Source organism: Lissotriton vulgaris, chromosome 8 (genome assembly GCF_964263255.1).
Source record: "Lissotriton vulgaris chromosome 8, aLisVul1.2, whole genome shotgun sequence".
NCBI classification, from domain to species: domain Eukaryota; kingdom Metazoa; phylum Chordata; class Amphibia; order Caudata; family Salamandridae; genus Lissotriton; species Lissotriton vulgaris.
Genome location: NC_141696.1, coordinates 1,001,429,217 through 1,001,448,968, shown reverse-complemented (window position 1 = coordinate 1,001,448,968; position 19,752 = coordinate 1,001,429,217). Strand labels below are relative to the sequence as shown.

Below are 19,752 nucleotides of genomic sequence, written 5' to 3'. Positions count from 1 at the left end.
GTCCTTTATACATCCCAGGGTTTTCATTTTTTTGAGTCAGTCAAAATTCTCTTATCTACTCGTTATATTTTCTTGCTGGACACGAATATGTTTTTTCAAGTGAGATTGCACCCAATGATGACAAACGTGGGCATGCTGGTGAGAACCTGCCGGTAGCCTCCATGGTGTTGCGTACGTGAGGTGCCTCCTCCCTCTTTAACTTATTTTCATGAGTCCTTCACTCACATATTGGGGTTAAGGGTTTGTGTGGGCGGATTGACTTATTGCAGTTCTTCTTTTTAAGGAAATTTGAATGGTTGAGGGTTCTAGGACTGGCCTAGACTGGACATATTGTCAGAGATTAGTTGAAGACAGATAGCTTCACTTCATAAGCTATAAGATATTTGTTGTACACCCTCTTAGAAGTTCTACTTAAAAAGGGTAAACCCAATGGTACTAGGACCTAGGTAATTGATAGTACAATATAGAGTGTTTTCAGTAAACAAAGACTAGCTGGACATTATATAAAGTATTACAAAAGCATCAAAATAGCAATACTCTACAAAAAAGATGTAGCAAATGTTATTTAATCACACTGCCGCATAAGGAAGTTGCATTATATACATGTCAAAATTCTAATTCAATATATACAAAGGTGCCCAACAGGATAGGGAAAAGGAAGGGGGGGGGGGGGTAAGTGAATCTGGTGAGGATACCTGATCGTGAGGAAAGCATGGAAATCAGTGAAAGCAAAGAAATGCCAAATTCAAATTAAATCTGGCTCAAATCTTCAAGCCAAGGTTTATGATTCTGCGGTTTTGCCTACTGTGGTTATGCTTGTGAGGTTATTTTCGACTATGATTTATGCCTCTAATGTGATTTGTGATTAGGAGGTTATGGTCTAATATATTTAGGCTTATGAGGTTGGCGCATAATGTATTTTACGCCTGATGTGATACTGAATGCCTAATATGATTTATGTTGCAGGATAATGCTGAGTACAGTTTTTGCCAGGAATTACTGGTTGTGTTCTACGTTTATTATTTGGTTCTACATTTACTATCTTTACTTTGTGATAGTTCTGACAGTGGCCCAATTGGCCCTGTCATGTGTATATAATCCCCTGTAAATATTGCCTAGTGCCAGTTAGCACAGTGTGTATTGTGTGATTATCATTCTAATGTGTTTATGATAATACAAATGCTATTTGTATATATAACCTTGTTTGGTGTTCCTTTTGTGGTGTGCCTAGTATCTTGCTGCTGTGTTTTTGTTGCGCAAACGCTTTACACATTGCCTCTGGGATAAGCCTGACTGCTCGTGCCAAGCTACCAAGGGGGTGAGGAGGGGTTATCTTCAGCGATAAAGTCCCTTGCCCTGACTAGAGTGGTGGTTTCTGCCTGGCTCAGGCGCAAGCCCTAGCCAACCAGAAATATACCATTTCTAACAGTACCGCCTCGTCTTCATTTGTCACCTTCTATGGTGACTGACTCTTTTACTTCGGTTGTTACACGGTACCTGTTATTTTGGCTGTTGGACTTGGCCCTTTTGGCAAGTTCACCCCTAAACTTTTTGCTTTTAAATGTGACCTGAGCACTTTAACCCTGTGTCCCAGTGTAAAGTGAGTGCACAGTCTGAGAGCGTGTGGTGAGATTGACCTGCCCTCCCATAAGAATGCATGGGGGATATGTGTGCCCATGGTAGTTACTGATGTGAAAGGAGTGCAGGGGCGAGTTTGGTATGTGCGAACTCGTGAGGTTAAATGATGCACGACGGTGTGCACAGATTTAATGTGACTAGAGTAGAAGTGTCACTTCTAGAAGTTGGCATGTCTGTGTGCAGGGAATGGAATTGACTGTTTGACTTGTGATTGACAGGGGCTGGCTGGTGTGCCTGGCTCCAGGAGTCAGGATAGGTCTGCCCTGTGGTGAATAGGGAGATCTGCATGTTGATGGGAGGGAGGAGTTGCACCTGGGACCCGAATAGGGCTGTGCCTTTCCTCCACAATGCTGGCTCCACCCCCTGTCGTGCGTCTGATGTCCCTAGCCTGTCCTGTGAATGGGGAGAGGGTCTGAGCACAACAAAGGGCTCCAGAACCAGTTGCATCTGGTTTTCTCCCTGCCCTGCACCCTTGAGACAAAGGGAATCTCTGTATAAGAAGGGGCTGTGACCTCATGTTTGTTGTTCACTCTTGTTCCTGACTTGAGGGGGGCCTGCTGCTGCTGGGCGCCAGGAGGAACTGCCACTGGGTGCGGCCTCCCTTCTGGAGGGCCTTGTGAGCTGGCCCCTGGGCCCAGCCGTTCCTCCCCCCCCTCTATTTTGAAATACTTTATTAGGATTTTGCTACAGCGCCTAGGAAGCGCCACATGTTTATTTTCCTGGGAGCCCTTTGATTTGATCCCCCCCAGAGGAGGTGAACCTGGGGGCTGCGCAGGGCTGAGCTGCAGCCTCTGGTGAGGGAACTCCTCTCATAGGGATTCCCCCTTGATGCCTGCCTGGCAGGTGCCTACCCTGCATTATGCAAAAACAACAATTGATGCAGAATGCAGAACAATGTCATACATTCACCCCAGTACAGAGATCTGGGCCTAAATCCATCGTTTTTTTGCACTCCACACCACCCCAGGCCAGACATGGCCATATGCAAATCAGCCTTCACCCTTTGCCTCATGGGAACAGTCCAGCCCGAACTGCCAAGCCATGTCTTTCCTGGACCGAAATCAAGCATCCTAGGACCGGTTTCTGGCTATCAGCCGTCTTCAGCCAAGATAGCTTGACTCCAGTGGTGTGGAGAGCATGGAACTCACGCCTGAGCATACCCATACCACTCGGGGTGACATATGCAAAAACAACAATTGATGGACAGAATGCAGAACAATGTCATACATTCACCCCAGTACGGAGATCTTGGCCTAAATCCATCGTTTTTTGGCACTCCACACCACCCCAGTTCAGACATGGCTATATGCAAATCAGCCTTGACCCTGTGCCTCATGGGAACAGTCCAGCCCGAACTGCCAAGCCATGTCTTTCCTGGACCGTAATCAAGCATCCTAGGACCAGTTTCTGGCTATCAGCCGTCTTCACCCAGGATTACTTGACCCCAGTGGTGTGGAGAGCATGGGACTCACGTCTGAGCATACCCATCCCACTGCATTATGGCCGCCGGGCTGATATTTATTTAAATTGCGCGGGTGCCCACCCCGCAACTTTCCCCGAATTTTGATTTATAATTCGAGCGGGTGCCCACCCCGCTTCAACATATATTTTTACTCCCGAGGGTGCCTACCCCTCTTTTTGCCCCAAGAGAATCACCTCCGCGACCCACCGGAAGTCGGGCAAGCCTTCCCTGGGGCGGGGGCGGGAGAGGACGTCCTGCTAGCCAGTGAGGAGCACGAAGCGGGGGACTCCCGTGAGGAGAGGGAAGCCCCGCCAGTGCTGCCACACGCCGAGGAGTCTCCCGGAGCCTCGCAGGCTCCACCGAGAAGCTCCGGGTCCCAGGAGTAGGGCCCGGGTAAAGAGGGACGTGCCGGCTGGAGGCGGATGCCAAGTGGAACTCCCGTAGGAAGATGGAAGCCCCGCAGGCCACACCAAGCGCAAGGAGGAGCCCCCGCCAGGAACGAGCAGCCCGGGTGTGTCCTGTTGGTGCCTGATCAAGGCACCGGGTCTTGTACGCAATCAAGAGCGCCCCCGTCTTGCAGTGGGCCGCTCCAACGTTCTGGGCATCATCATTATTTTCCGAGCCCCGTGTGGCTCCCACGTGGCCCCAGTCATTTTAGGGCCCCCGTGGGGGTCCAGGGGTGCCCCAGCCTCGGCACTTATGTTCACAGTTGCCTGCTTGATAGTGGGCAACTGCAACACTTGTGGGCTAGTTCTTTTCCAGTGCCTCAGAGAGGGTCCCACAGTCTTTTGGGGCAGTTTTGATTTAATAGCCCCAGTGAGGCCCCAGCGTGTACAGTAGTGCCAGGGCCCATTGTAGAGCCACAGCTGCGCTGCACGAGCGTGGGCAGCTGCACCATTTTTGCAGACATTATTGAGAGTCCCAGTGAGGGGCTCGGGGGGCATGCTGGTGCCCATGCTCCCTGCCACAGCTGCCCAGCACTTAGTGGGCAGCTGCAACGTTTAGGCTGTGCCCCTGTCCTCTTTGCCCTAGCTGCCTAGGCAGCGCGCCCTGACTGTTGGTGGACAGTAGGTGCCAGTGGCCATCGGGGTGGTCCTACAGCTGCTCAGCAAGTAGTGCTGCCACATTTAGACTTGTCCTTTTTCTTTGTTGCTTTCGCTGCGTGTGCAGCCAGCCCGTACATTCTGGACATCGGGCATTTGAGCCCCCTGTGGAAGGCCAGTTGGCCTGGGGACAGTCCTTATGTATTGTGCTCTCGCTTGGGGTACACTGGTGATGCCTAATGTGATTTATGCGTAATGTGCAATGCCTTTATTCCTGTGATACCTCTAACTGTGTATTCATGCTTAGGACGTTGTTTTAACCTGTATGATTTATGCTAGTCAGTTTGTTTCCCTACGTGACCTATGCCTATGGTAATTAGTATTGTGTAGTGTGTACCTACCTTTTACCAGTGATTACTGGTTGTGTCCTACACTTGTTATTTTGTGCTACAATTATTCTATTTCTACTAAGTGTTATTTCTACTAAGTTCTGATTCTGACAGTGGCTCACGTGGCCCGGTCTGGTGTAAATAATCCCCTGTAAATACTGCCCAGTGCCAGTTGGCACAGTGTATCTGTGTGATTATGATCTAATGTGTTTATGGTAATACAAAAGCAATTTTTTATACATAACCTTGTGAGGAGTTCATTTTTATGGTGTGCCTAGTGTGTCGCTGCTGTGTGTGTGTGTTGCGCAAACGCTTTACACATTGCCTCCGGGATAAGCCGTACTGCTCGTGCCAAGCTTCCAGGGGGGTGAGCAGGGGTTATCTTGACGTGTAACTCCCTTGCCCTGACTAGAGTGGTGGCTTCTAACAGAAAAAATGACGGGACCCCCTCTATAGTATTTTTAGGTAAGGGAAAAGAGAGAAAGACAAAACAGAAATCAATATCACAATATTTCCCTCATTGACCAACAGTTTTTCAGATATACCAGTGACCGCAAAACTTATTTGTATATCAGAATTTTAATATATTATTTTTTTATTTTATAGCATGTCATTTTTTATGATTAGAAAGTAACTTTTTTTATACAATACATTAGTATCATTGGTACATTTTCTTTTTTAACCGAGACAATTATAAAAATCCTAAAAATTGATTATATATACAATAACATTACTTAGCGTCCTCCTGATTGCATACCAATACAGCCACTCCAATGCTGAACTATAGAGCTGGGTTGCTAGTTCGATTCGCTTCTCCAAAAAATATGGATGACAGAGGGAGAACGGCTCATTATATCAATCATTTGTATAGTTTCTCCTTTCCTCCTTTTATCTACTTTGGTAAGGTTTGTAGAGAAATTACGATAGACAGAGGCTACCGTGTGTATCTTCTTAACGGCCGCATCGTACAATGACCCTGCTGTCCAACAGCAGGGTCTCCATATTTATTGGAGAAGCGAATCGAACTAGCAATCCAGCTCTATAGTTCAGCCTACTCAATTTTGGGCTATTGAATTGACGCTCTGGTGAATGCCTAACAGACACTCAGCGCAACTTATATTTTGTTCTGCTATCTGGACTGGACTTGTGAATTAAAGGTCCCCTGATTTTCTGTCATATCTGCAGTGGTCCTGAGGAAGGTGATGCCTAACACACGTATTCCACTGAAACGCGCGTCGACCCAGTGCCGAGTCTCTAAATTTCTCTTCTTTTTTTGAGACCCGTAATTTTGACAGGAGAAAAGTTGTTTTTCCCTGACCATTAGCCTCAATCATTTTCAGATATTGTATGTTGAGAGTTGTATAGGAGTGAATGTTTTTGTATGATTGGAGTAGCTGTATTGGTATGCAATTAGGAGGACGCTAATTAATGTTATTGTATATATAATCAATTTTTAGGCTTTTGTTCTATAATTGTCTTGGTTAAAAAAGAAAATGTACCAATGATACTAATGTATTGTATAAAAAATGAATTCTTAAAATGCAAAAAGTTACTTTCTTTTTTTTTTTTATTTCAAAAGTTTTTTATTGGTTGTTACAGCATAGACATATATAAAGCAAGTCCATTAGTGTAATATGAGTCAAAAATTTACGAATCAAAATTACTGTACGCTACAATACATCATAGTAAATGTCAGTACAAAAGTACATGGCTGGCATCTAGCCTAGAACAGTAGAGCACGTATCACATACTCACAACAATTCAGTAACAGACATTGTATTTCAACAGCATTTTACTCATTCATTAAGGACAATTATTTACGGTGGCTAGGAGTGCAATGAAGGCAGTCGGGCAGCATATGTTGGTGGGTCGTGGACGGTGTGTTGGCCCATCTAAGGTGGCTTACGTGTCGTGAAGTAGTTATCAAGAGTCGACCATAGTTTTCTCGTGGCAGGACGCCACGGTGTCTGAAGGAGTGTAATATTGTCTGCTCCACGTAAGCTAATTATCCAATTTAGCCACCCTGCGTAGTTGGCCTTGCTGGTATCTTTCCAGTTGCTGAGGACTGTCTTAACTGCAGCCGAGAGGAGGAGGTCAAGTAATGCCCTATCATCTGCATCAAGGGATGGGTCCTGGGTGAACCCGAAAACTAGATAAGGGAGCTCTTTCACCGGTGAGATGTGGAATAGCTTTGAGATCAAGTCGAATATCTTCTCCCAGAATTGCGCCACGCAGTCGCATTCTAGGATGATGTGTGATAAGTCACCCTCCGCGCGTTTGCAATTCCAGCAAAAGGCATCTGGGGAGAGGTTGTGTGCAAATAATCGCGCAGGGGTCCAGAAGGCTTTGTGTAAGAGCCAGTATTTTGTCTGTGATAGTGTAGGGCTGATTTTGTGTCTCGTGCAGGATATCCATGCGTTGGTCCAATCTGAGTCTGTGATTGGCCTAGATGAAAGGTTATTCCAGAATTGTGTGATTGGGGCAGTAAGGCCAGATTGTTGGGGACGGCTCAGTTTATAGAGAAAGTCCTAGTCTGTTTAGTCTGGCAAGGTATGGCGGGAGTGAGGGCGGTGTCGGGGAGAGTTTGATTTTGGACACAGCCGTTTTTACGTTTAGGAAGTTATAGAATTAAATTGGTGCAAGATCGTATTTGATTTGTAGGTCGCTGAAGGGAATAGGGTATGCCTCCGCGTACAGCTGGTGTGGGAACAGTATGCCTTTTTTGATCCATGTCTCGTTGTGCATGGGCTTGCCCTTGTACAGAATGTTACGGTTGTCCCAAAGGGATTCCCATCGTGAGCCCCGGATGTTGTTTTCTAGGATTCTATCAAACTTTAGGAGAGCAGATTTTGTGTTATGAAATATTGATTTAGAATGGGTCAGTTTGTTCAGGTTGGATGAGAGGGCCGCGCTAGGGGAGATACTGTTAAGAATTTCCTCCTCAATTTCTAGCCATACTGGGGTGTATTCAGGTGAGGGAGCGAGCCAGTGGGCTCCTTGTTTGGCTAGGAAAGCGGTCTCATATCTCTTAAAGTCTGGTAAATTGACCCCTCCCGCGGATTTGTCTAAGCGAGGTTTTTTTATGCTGATTCTTACCCTGTCTAATTTGTGATAGAAGTCTGGTGTGAGGGTGAGTGGGAGCATAGATATGAGGTAATTAACTAGAGGTGAAATCATCATCTTGATGGTTCCACCCTGCCCCACCAAGTAATGAATCGGGGGGACCACCCCTCTAGTTGTGTCTTGATTTTATTTAAAGTGATTTTTTCATTTCGAGGGTCTCCATGAGGGAGTCACCAAACTCGATACCTAGGTACTTCACAAACTCTGGTTGCCAACATAGCCCTGAGTCTCCCAGCACCTCTTTGGTGGTTAAAATATTGAGTGGTTTGACCTCAGATTTATCCCGGTTGAGTTTGTATCCTGAATGGGAAGAGTAACTATCTATGGTGGACATTAGTGCAGAGATTGAAGATTCTGGTGATTCCGTTACAATCAGGATATCGTCCGCATAGGCGGCAAGTTTGACGCACTTATCCCCGAATTTCACACCTTTGATGTTATCATTTTTTTTATATGTGCAATTAGGGGCTCCATTGCCAAGAGGAAAAGTGAAGGGGAGAGGGGGCAGCCCTGTCTAGTCCCTTGTTCTAAGGGAAAGGCGTCCAACAATGAACCATTTATAGCAATGCGTGCGGAAGGTGAACGGTATAGGGCCATAACCAAATCAGTGAAAGTTTCTCCCAGATTAAAGGCGGACATGCAGCTCTTTAGGAAAGACCAGGAGACTCTGTCAAACGCCTTCTCTGCGTCGAGGGTAATGGCTACGGCGGGGCTGCGAGCATTTTGGCTTTTTCAATGACGTGACAGAGGATCCTCGTATTATCGTTAGACATGCGCTGTTTCATGAAGCCTACTTGTGATGTGCTGATTAGCTTTGGGAGTTGTAAATTTAGACGTGTGGCGAGGATCTTTGCATACATTTTGCAATCTAAGTTAATTAGGGAGATTGGCCTGTAATTTTTGGTTAGCAGAGGGTCTTTACCATCTTTAGGTATGACTATGATGGTAGCTTCACTCATGGAATTGGTAATACTTTTTGTTACGCTAAAGGATTGGAATAGTTTTAGGAGAGTTGGGCTCAGGGAGTTTGTGAGTTCTTTATAGAAGCTGGCTGAGAACCCGTCAGGACCCGGTGCTTTCTTACATTTAAGCGTCTTAATGGACGCTGATACTTCCTGAAGGGTAATCGGAGAGTTCAGTGTGTCCTTATCAGTACCGTTTAGTTTAGGAAGACCCAGTGAGGTTAGGTACCTGTTACACTCTTCCGAGTCAAAGTCTAGGTTATTTTTGTACAAGTCTTGGTAAAATGATTTGAACGTATTAAGAATTAGGTTCTGCTTTGTTTGGATGGCATTGTTGCTATCTTTAACTGAGGCAATGTTGAATTGCTTATTTTTATGTTTTAGATATGACGCTAAGATCTTCCCAGCTTTGTTGCCCTCACATGTTCTTAGAGCCTTAAACTTATTGATCCAGACCCCTGCCCTTCTGCTGAGTATCGAGTTGTATTCATATTTGAGTTTGGTGAGGTCGTTTAAAATTTTCCAGCTTTTTGATGTTGTCTTCCAGAGTGGACAAGTCTTTGTTTAATTTTTTGTTAGTTTGAGCACGGATGCCTATTATTACTCCTCTCAAAGTGGCTTTGAGTGCCTCCCAAACACTCGCTATGTCTGAGTCGGGGGTGTCATTATGTTTGAGGTAGTCAAGGATGGCCTCCTCGATTTTTAGTTTGTTTTCTGGCTCGGAGAATATTTCGTCATTGAATCTCCATCTTTTAGGGGGGAGAATGGAACTGGAACCCACTAGTTTGGTCTGTATGCGTGAGTGGTCGGAAATCAATTCAGGGGCAATACTGGTTTCTTCGATGAGGTGGGTGAAGGGGCTATTAATGAGGATATAATCTATCCTCGAGTAGGAATTATGAGGAGGCGAGTAGAAGGTGTAATCACGGCCATCAGGGTGTTGGAGTCTCCACGAGTCGTGTGTGTTGAATCTGGAGCATAGGCGGTGTAAACTAGTATGTGAGCGTGTGGGGTGGTAGGCGCAATTCGAGTGTCGATCGGTGATTGGGTCTAGTGGCAGGTTGAAATCGCCCCCCACAATTAGTAGTTCTCCCTGGGGAATACAATCTAGGGTCGGGGCTAGTGAATCCCAAAACTCTGGATCGTCATTGTTGGGGCCATATATGTTTAAGACATGGATATGATCTTCGTTTCTCTGAAGGTGTGCCATGATGAAGCGGCCGTTATCATCGTGAGTGTGTGAAACTACGGAGATGTTGGATTTCTTAGCTATTAGTGTGAGAACCCCCCTTTTTTTGCTAACTGCTGGGGAGCAAAGGTTGTGAGATATCCAATGTTGGTTTATAAAGACAGCGTCATCCTTTGATAGTTTAGTCTCCTGCAGGAGTAGAATGTCACCCTTGGATTTTGCCAGATAATCTAGAACTTTTCTCCTTTTGACCGGATGGTTGAGACCTTTGACATTGAGGGAAACAATGTTAAGGCCCTCCGAGATGGATGTATTACGAGTCATTGGTTACTATGGTGTCGCTCTAGTTCTGGTGTAATATTGTTGAAGAGTTCGTTAGAGGGTGGTAGGTGTGTGATGAGTATGAATGAGTAAGCTGCTTCATTGGATCTGTTCTGTCTCGCGTGTAGTGCTGTTACAATGGTGATGTTAGAGGAGACGCATTTCGGGTTTGTAGCGAACATGGTACTGGAGGCTATTGCTGTGGATAGGCTAGTAGCACAATAGGTTAGGTCACTGCATGTGTTCTGCGAGGGTCCCCATGAAATATCGGAAAGCAGTCCTTTTGCTGACATATAGTTGAGAAAGAGCATTAACCTCAAATAGAAAAAGTATGCTGAAACAAACCAGATTTTTCCTCCCCCTTTCCCCCCCCTTGCCCCCTTCCCCCTCCCTCCTCCCTCCCTCCCTCTACTACCCTCCCCCCTAACCCCTCCCTTCTCAACAGAACTTGGGAACTGCGACGGCATTGCCATCCATCTGCAGCGCAGGAAGGAGTTAGACTGATGGATGTAGTAGGGGACAGGTAACTAACAATATTCGATAGCTGTAAGTAGTAAGCAGTATATAGTAGTGTTTGATACACTGATAGTTTGTGTAAACATAAAACTTAACCAAGCAGTGAAGTTTAAGAACATATTGAATAAGAGTAATGACCATTTAGCCACGCACACCGTGTGCATTCATACGTGTAGGACATGCGTAAACAAAAGGTATGCGCAAACAGAAGACAAGATGACATGAGGGGATTTTCTGCAGATACATATATAGATAGTCCCTGAGGAACAACTGATTCCCTGGTATGATCATGGTGTAGAGAGTGAAGGAGCAGAGCATATGCCCCGATTTCGGATTAGAGAGCATCAAGCAAGATCCATTCTAAAACACTTGGTAAGGATATTAGTGGATGTACAGGTGACCATGGTATGAACACTGGGCGGTCTTACCTGACGGAGTCGATCAGAATCAAAGCATCAACAGAAACTGAAAACAGAAGAGACAGCAGAATGATCGGCTGCTCAAGGGTGAAGATTATTTCAACTAACTATTTACCGTAGACGATACTGAACAATGAGAACATTATGCACTTCAAATTAGAGGCTTGAAATTGTTCCGTTGGAGTCACCCATGACCAGAACCCGAGTTTATATTTTCTTGCGAGTTGGTCTTCCGTTTGTTTGAAGAGCCATTGGACAAGTCCATGTTCTGCGGTGGAGAGTCACCGATGAATTGCGCCAGTGCATTGGGGTCCGTGAAGAATTTCGGTTTGCCCTGTATGGTGATCCTGAATTTCGCCGGGCCAACAAAGGAGTATTGAATGCCTTTTGATCTAAGTTTTTCTCTCAGGGCCAGGAAGCCTTTCCGGACTTCGAGTGTGTCCTTTGAGTAGTCCTGGGTGAAAGTTATATTATGGCCTTCCCAGGAGATTTTGTGATTGCGTCTTGCGAATTGAAGTATAGCTTCCGTATGCTGGTACCTCAGTGGTTTGCATATCAGTGGACGCGGGCCTCTGTATCCGTGAGGGATGTAGCTAGGAACTCTGTGGGCTCTGTCGAGTTCAAACTCATGGTGGAAGGAAATCCCTGTTATCTTCGGAATCCAAGCTTCTAGAAAGTCCACGCAGGAATTCGCATCTTTCTCAGCATTCTCTGGGATTCCAAAAATGCGCACGTTGCCCCTTCTGTTCCTGTCCTCCAATTCCGCCACCTGGCGTCTAAGTTGGACCGTTGATCCCTGGAGTTGCTGTATGGAAGTGGATGCAATATTGGATTTGTCTTCTAAGTCACTAATTCTCTGTTCCGCTTCATCTATGCTTTTGTGTACAGAGCTCATGTCAGCTCTAATTGCAGTAAGTTCCAGCTGCATAGAGTCGGTGTTGGATTTGGTTGATTTTGCTAGGTCGTGTACCTCTGCCAGTTTTTTCAGGATTACCTCTAGGGTACTGCTGACGTCTGCCCTCGATTTAATAGGAGAGTCCGATAATGAGGGTTCCGGTTTTACCTTTTTGTTGTTCTTCTTCTCATCCCTGTCCGACATTTTCCAGGAGGGTCGTGTGTGGAGGACGCTATTGCGACGGCCTTCCAGTTTGCGAGAAAGGACAGGGTGGTCTGAAGGATGTCAAAGCGCTGGTCGAGTTAGGTCGTCTAACAGAGATCTCAATATTGTGATCTTAAAGCTCAGAGATCTAGCAGATGGTGTCGGTGCGTTCAAAATAAGGTTTGGGACACTTGCGCTGGACCTTTGGCTTTCAATTTGAACGTGTAGAGGGCTATCAGCCTCAAATGATATAGTGACTAATGCTGGTTAGTGTTCATGTGTCACGCTCTGCTTGTGGCTGCTTGTGGCTGTAATACCATTTGTGGCTGCAACTCCAAAAGATAATGTGTCATAAGATTATGCCACCTTGGGTCTGCAGGGCTGATTGAGCAAACTTCCCATTTGTTTAAAGTGCACAGAGCACTATTATTGCATCTCTTTCCCGTTTTCGCGCCGAAAAAAAGGTGGAAAATTGAACAGAGTCGCCATCTTGGGGTCAGGCGCCAGTGAAGAAAGGTTCTCACTATTTTCGGCTGTATCGCCGCTGAAATTGCGCTCTCGCTAACAGGGGCACCCTTCAGGATGGCGTAGGGCAGAGACACTGTGCCATTTATACATTCCGCTGGGCTTTAGCAACGGTATTAGCGCTTTTGTGGAGATTTACTTGCAAGGTAGCTGGCGGGCGGCCATCTTAGGGACATGCAGGCGGGCACACGGAGTTACTGGCAAGTTCGAACCACGCCGATAAGCTCAACAATTTTACAAACTGTGAGCATACATTGACTGGCGCCTCCCTCAAGGCTCACCTTCCCTCCGTGTGCGAGTCTCTTAGGTCCGCCGCTTTTCGCCAGGAGACATGCAGGCTGACAGCGCTCCGCTCCGTGTTCAGTGTCGTGGCAGCATGTCAGCAAAAAGGTGCGTCCGGCCGATATTAAGAGCCGAGCTTCGCACCGAGCGTGCCTTAGAGGTTCTAAAGCCCTGCTCCGCGGTGCATTCGGGTGAAGAGGTGTTTTTCCGCCCCCGAAAATTGATGAGATCGCTCTCCTGCACGGCAGAGAACAGGCTAGGCGGCCATCACCAACGCCGTCCAAGCCACGCCCCGATGCTATAAAATAAAAAAATAATATATTAAAATTCTGATATACAAATAAGTTTTGTGGTCACTGTTATATCTGAAAAACTGTTGGTCAATGATGGAAATATTGTGATATTGATAGAGTGATGGTTTCTGCCCTGCTTTTGCTCCAGCCTTAGCCAACCAGAAATCCCATTTCTAACATTGGCTTTAAGCACTATTTTCTTTATTGAGTTTCTCTTACTGCATGCAGGACATTCTTTGGTGCCGTCTTTATAACTCGCCCTCCCTCATGTTGTTCATTCCTTCTTTACCCTCCCTCTGTGCCTTCTTTACCCCCCTCTGTGCCTTCTTTACCCCCCTCCTGTTGTCCATGCCTTCTTTACCGCCTTGCCCTCCCTCCCGTTGTCGTGCCTTCTTTAACACCCCTGGTCCTCCCGTTGTCCGATGCCTTTTTTAGCTCCCTCCCGTTGTTTGTGCCTTCTCAGTACCCCCCTGCCCCCTCCCACCCATTGTCCGTGAGGCCTACCATTTACAGTGCAATAGGTCTCGCAGTTAACGCAAGATTGAGCTTTTGGCATTGTAAATGACAATGCCTTTTATAAATGTTTTTTTATGTTATATATATATATATATATATATATATATATATATATATATATATATATATATATATATATATATATATATATATATATATATATATATATATATATATATGGGCAGCTCCAAATGGAACCTCCTTCTGCTCACCAATGCTGTACACGCTGTTACGAACACCAAAGGGACCACAAACCACCAATTTCAGGCAAAAAATGTATTTCTGTTTTTTTTTCCTCCTGACGCATTTCAGGCACCACTAGCCCTTGTTCACATATATATATGCATTGTCATTTACAATGTCAATAGCTTAAACTTGCTTTAATGCGAGACTTATTGCAGTTCAAATGCTTGTTGACTTTACTAGAGTGATGTGTGTTTTGGAGCTAACAAAGAATGCTGAATAAGTAAAACAAAGCATATGGCTGCTTGCCAACGGATTTCAGATGTAAAATATCCGCTCATGCCAATCCACTGTAGGCAGAAGGATAAACTCTGTAAGGCAGAAGGATAAACTCTGTAATGTCGCAGTCTAGCCTCCGGAGTCACATGACCCGCCGCAAGGCATTATGGGAGGAGGTGACGCGAAGCAGGCATTTGGGGTTCTGCGGCACGGCAGCAAGCAGACCGGCTCTCCCTTACACCTCATACCTTGTTAATATAATAAAGTAACGGTTTATAAGCCCCACAGCCTCTGTCCTTCCTTCCTTCCTTAGGGCTGAACTTCGAATTCCACAGTGGCGACGAGGCGGAAGAACCTTATCACCGCCCGAACTCCATTCAGGTAAGGGAGAGCCGGCGATATTCATAAAGCGAGGGGCGCATCGCTTCTCGTGCTCCTCCTATCTTCTTCAGGTGGCAGCCACCCGCTGTGCATCATCTAGTGCATTCTGGCGCTCGGCGCAAGGCCGTAGCCGTCCTCATTTTCGGGACGTAGCAGGAGACCCACGCTCCCCTCTTTGCAGCGCGGCCTGTGCTAAGGGGCAGCTATCACCAGGCCTACATTCAAAGGGCGCAGTGCACGGCCTGTACCCTGGGGGCAGCCACCACCAGGCCAAATCACTCCTAGGTCAACCTTCAAGAGGAGCCAACCCCAGCACGTGGCGATCTCGGCGCGTACCTCGGCGCTCACAAATACGCGCCCTCTGCACTTCACGAGGGCCGTGTGCCCTGCCGCCCACTCCCACACAAGTGCCCTCAGCTGGCCCCCTGCGGCCTCATTTACAACAGGGCCACACAGCTGCCTGTCCACCAGCTGAAGGCACCCTATAGCAGCACTCTGCAGCCTGCAACTCAGCAAGCGGTGCCCTCTCGGCCCACGCAGGGGTGCACCCCTACAACTTGGTAGGCGTTTTTCTGGGTTTGACGTGCACCGTGAGGTTCCACTGCTGTCCACCCTACACACAACATGTGTGCCCAAACCTTCTCCTTAACTAACCCTGTGCACTTTCTGCCTAAGCCCGGGGAACCAGCCATGAAATGGGCTAACTGTAAGTGGTATTTCTTGAAATACCTCTCAGCGTTGGAGAATGAAGGCGAGGAGGAATTCTCCAGCAAACGGCAGAAGAAGATCCTATTACATAGTCTGGGCCCGGGTAGGTCTGAGCGTGTACGACCAAATGGTGAAGAAGATCAGGGCATCGTCTGACGGCGATGTTTTCCAACACACCCTCGATGACCTAGACAGCCATTACCAGCCAGTGATATGCACGGCTATTGACCGCTACAATTTCTTCCAAAGAAAGCAGGCGGAATCGGAGTCAGTGAAGGACTACGTACTGGCCCTTAAGAAACTGGCCATCAACTGCTAGTTTGGCAGCCTGCACGATGAACTCATACGGGACCAAATCATTATGCACTCCACCCACATGAGTGTCCAGGAAAAGCTCTGGGTGCTCTGGGAAGCTCCACTTCCAGAGATCATTGCGATAGTGAAATGAGCGGAGTTATCCAAACGATGTGCCCTCACGGCCAAGAAAGACACGGCACCACAAGCCACTGTGTACAAAATCACCGACCGGAAAGGTCAATCATCAAAAACCACGACGGACTCCGCCTCAACCCGACAATCTACGTCCAAGGGCAGAGGTCCCAGTCACGCCCCTCAGGACAAACAAGGTGCCTGTTACAGATGCGACAGCCACTCCCATATGGGAAATGACAAAAAATGCCCAGCATTCCACGTCAAATGCTCCTTCCTACAGTTACATACACTGGAGAACGGATCCCCATGGGAGGGTTCCTTCAGCTCTGGGTCGAGTTCAAGGCAAGTCACACCACAGCAAAATTGTACGTGGCACAGAAGGGCCCATTGGTCTTGGGTTGGGCGGACCAAGGAGCACTCTGCATCCAGCTCAACCCCAGTGGCGACACACAAGTGCTCCTAATAGATGACCTGTCCATGCCGTCCTCGATCCAAGCAGAGTTCTCCACTGTCTTCAGCGACCAAATTGGGAAGATGTGCAAGTTCTCCCACAAGATCGTACTTGAAGACAGAGCGGTACTAGTCTCCCACAAAGTCAGGAACATCCCATTCAACTGTCGAGAAGCAGTACAAGTAGAACTTAAGTGCTTTGAAGACAGCGGCATAATTGAACCGATCGAATTTGCCAAATGGCTCGCCCCCTTTGGTCGTGGCACGAAAAGAAATCGGGACAATTTGCCTATGCATTGATCTCCGCGAACTTAACAAAAACATCACTGTGGACAAGTTTCCATTGCCCTAAATAACGAACTGCTCCCCCAGACCAAAGGTATCAAGTGGTTCTCTACCATCAACCTCAAAGCTGCCTCCCGCCAGGTATCACTCCACCCGTAATGTCGATATCTCACATTTATCACACCCTTTGGATGATACAGGTTCAGACTTCTGCCCTTTGGGCTCTCATCTGCGGCTGCCGTCTTCCAAAAACTCATGCACAAGGTGTCTATTGAGTCCTCTACTTTCAAGATGACATCCTCGTCATGGGAAAATCCAAGGCGGAACATGACAACATCCTGCACACCGTCCTACACACGCCTGCAGCTAATGGCCTCATGGACGAATTAGAGAAATGCAAATTTGGTCTCAGCAAAGTCACATACCTAGGGCACGAAATCAGCGACACAGGCATCACCCCTAAATCTGCAAACGCGGAGGCCAATTGCTGCATTAGCGCAGGTCGCGCTGCCAGTGCGCTGCACTTTTTACTCTACCTTTATCGTATTTTGGTTGTTTTATTTCGTAGTATCCCCTGTTTTTAACTCACCGCTTTTGTGTGGGCTCAAGTCCCCTTACTTGCACATAATTTCTGGAACGCTCACCGCCATTTGGCGGGTCCGGGTCCCGGGGAGGATTTCAGTGGGCGCCATTTTAGATTGGGTGAGTATTACTTCCTGCGGGCGCCATCTTGGAGCGTCCCCACGCTCGAGCTGCCCTTTGAGACGCCTATTTAAGGCGGACTCGTGCGCTTCCTTTTGTGATCAATTGCTGCATTAGCGCAGGTCGCGCTGCCAGTGCGCTGCACTTTTTACTCTACCTTTATCGTATTTTGGTTGTTTTATTTCGTAGTATCCCCTGTTTTTAACTCACCGCTTTTGTGTGGGCTCAAGTCCCCTTACTTGCACATAATTTCTGGAACGCTCACCGCCATTTGGCGGGTCCGGCTCCCGGGGTGGATTTCAGTGGGCGCCATTTTAGATTGGGTGAGTATTACTTCCTGCGGGCGCCATCTTGGAGCGTCCCCACGCTCGAGCTGCTCTTTGAGACGCCTATTTAAAGTCGTCCTCTCCCGCGCAGCAGGAACGCGCAGTGGGACGCCGTCGCTTAGCCGGAGTCGTGCCAGAGTCCTGCCCGTCTGCGCTCGTCCTCGTCGAGGTAGCGGGTGCGGGCTATGGACTCTGGCTTCCAGCCTTCATACCACCATGTATATTACCGCGACGATCAGGTACAACCGCGCCGATCTCCTTTCCATTAGGGACGGTCTTTTGCCGTGTACTCATGATCCGCTGCTCCCACTTTCGGGACCTTATGACTGTCTTTGTGGCTGTTTTTCTTTGGATTCCCCCACCGGGGTGCGCTCAATTGAAAGGATTACCCTAGGTACTCGTATTGACAGCACTGAGCGAGCACTTAGTATATGGAGCCTCAATGTGAGATCATTGGTCAAGCACCACCAGTCCCTTCGTGACATGATAGATAAGGACTCACCTGACCTCATTTTTCTCACTGAGACATGGCTACAGGACGCCGACTCTGCCATAATAAATCTGGCTTTTCCTTTCACCTATACAGTATTTACTTTGAACCGCACGTCTAGGGGAGGTGGCATAGCCATGGCGACAAAATCTTGCTTTCCGGTTGATTGGAAAGCTCTTGATCTGCCGATGTGCGAGAGCGCTTCTTTTAAGGTTACTGTCAGTCATCAGTTCACTCTTAGTGGCTTGCTTATTTATCGCCCTCCAGGGAATGACACTGTCTTCAAGGCCGCTCTCGCTGATGTGGTCAGTTCGTTAGCTCCTAGATGCGCTAACTTTAACATCGTAGGTGATCTGAATATACATCTTGATCAGACGTCATCTTTACCCATCAGCTCTTTGTTAGCGGACCTTGAAGCCATGCAACTGAACCAACTAGTTACCGCCCCCACCCACATAGGAGGTCACATCCTTGACCCCTTCTTTACCACCTTGGCTCGGGCTAGGGCATCTGACCCGATGGTGGTAGGTTGGACCGATCATCTGTTGGTTAAAGTGTCATGCCCCTTAGATGACCCACAATTTAAACCTGTGGACAGACTGACCCTTAAAAGAAACTGGCGTAAGCTCAAACTGGAGGAGTTTGTTAAAATCTTTGAGGCGCAGCCCCTATGCAACCTGCCGAATGTGGAACAGGGATATGAACAGTTTTGTAACTGGGTCCTTACTGCCCTTGATTCTCTTATACCAATGCGCTGGTCGAAATGTCACGCTAAAACGCGCAGCCCATGGTATAATGAGACCCTTGCCGAGCTCAAGAGAACATGCCGGCAAGCTGAGAGGGCGTGGAGGAAATCCTTTGATCCCACATTAAAATCGCTGTATTTCACCCAGCTTAAGATCTATCACAGAGCTATCTGCCAAACCCGGGCTGCATATTATGCCTCTGAGTTTTCAAACAGCCCTAACCCATCTAAATTAATATTTAAGGTGCTCAAAGATCTGATGGGGAAACGGGCCACCTCGCTAGAAATCTGCACGGACTCTCACTGTGAAAGCTTGGCATCCTTTTTCGTGGAGAAGGTGCAGGCAATCTACCGAGGGTTTATGCCATCTGTGCCCGGAGCTGAGCCTAGTGTTGAGAGGGCTTTGGTCTGCGAAACTCTGTCCTCCCTGCCTGCTTTGTCGGTTGAGGCTTTTGATACTCTGAGCCTTAAAATTAAATCTGGCTCTCCCTTAGATCCGTTGAAGCCAGAGCTAATTACACTTCTCCCGCCCCTCTGTCGTGAGCCCATACTGGACTTGATTAATCTCTCACTCGTTGAGGGCGTGGTTCCTGCCTCCTGGAAGCAAGCAGTGGTCAGCCCCATTTTGAAGAAGCCTAATCTTGACCCTCTGCTACCTGAGAACTACCGCCCCATCTCCCTCCTGCCCTGGACCGCCAAGGTCACTGAGGCACACGTGAACTCCATCTTGTCTGCCCATCTTTCCCGTAATAATATTCTTGACGAGAGCAAGAATGGTTTTTGCGCACAACACAGCACCGAAACTGCTCTGCTCTTTATGAGCGAACACTTACGTTCGGTGCTGGATGCGGGGCAGACAGCGGCGCTCCTCTTGTTAGACCTGAGCGCCGCGTTCGACACGGTGTCTCATGACATTTTGGTGCGGCGGCTGGAGGAAGTGGGAATTGAGGGGAAGGCTCTTCAATGGTTCCGCTCTTTCCTCTCGGACCGGTTT

At 47.5% G+C, this 19,752-nt stretch overlaps 1 protein-coding gene across 1 annotated transcript in view; it reads left to right on the top strand.

Moving 5' to 3' along the window:
* The window catches only part of PIBF1 (progesterone immunomodulatory binding factor 1), a 797,165-nt gene that overhangs the window by 216,922 nt on the left and 560,491 nt on the right, over positions 1–19,752 (top strand). The window lies entirely within an intron of this gene.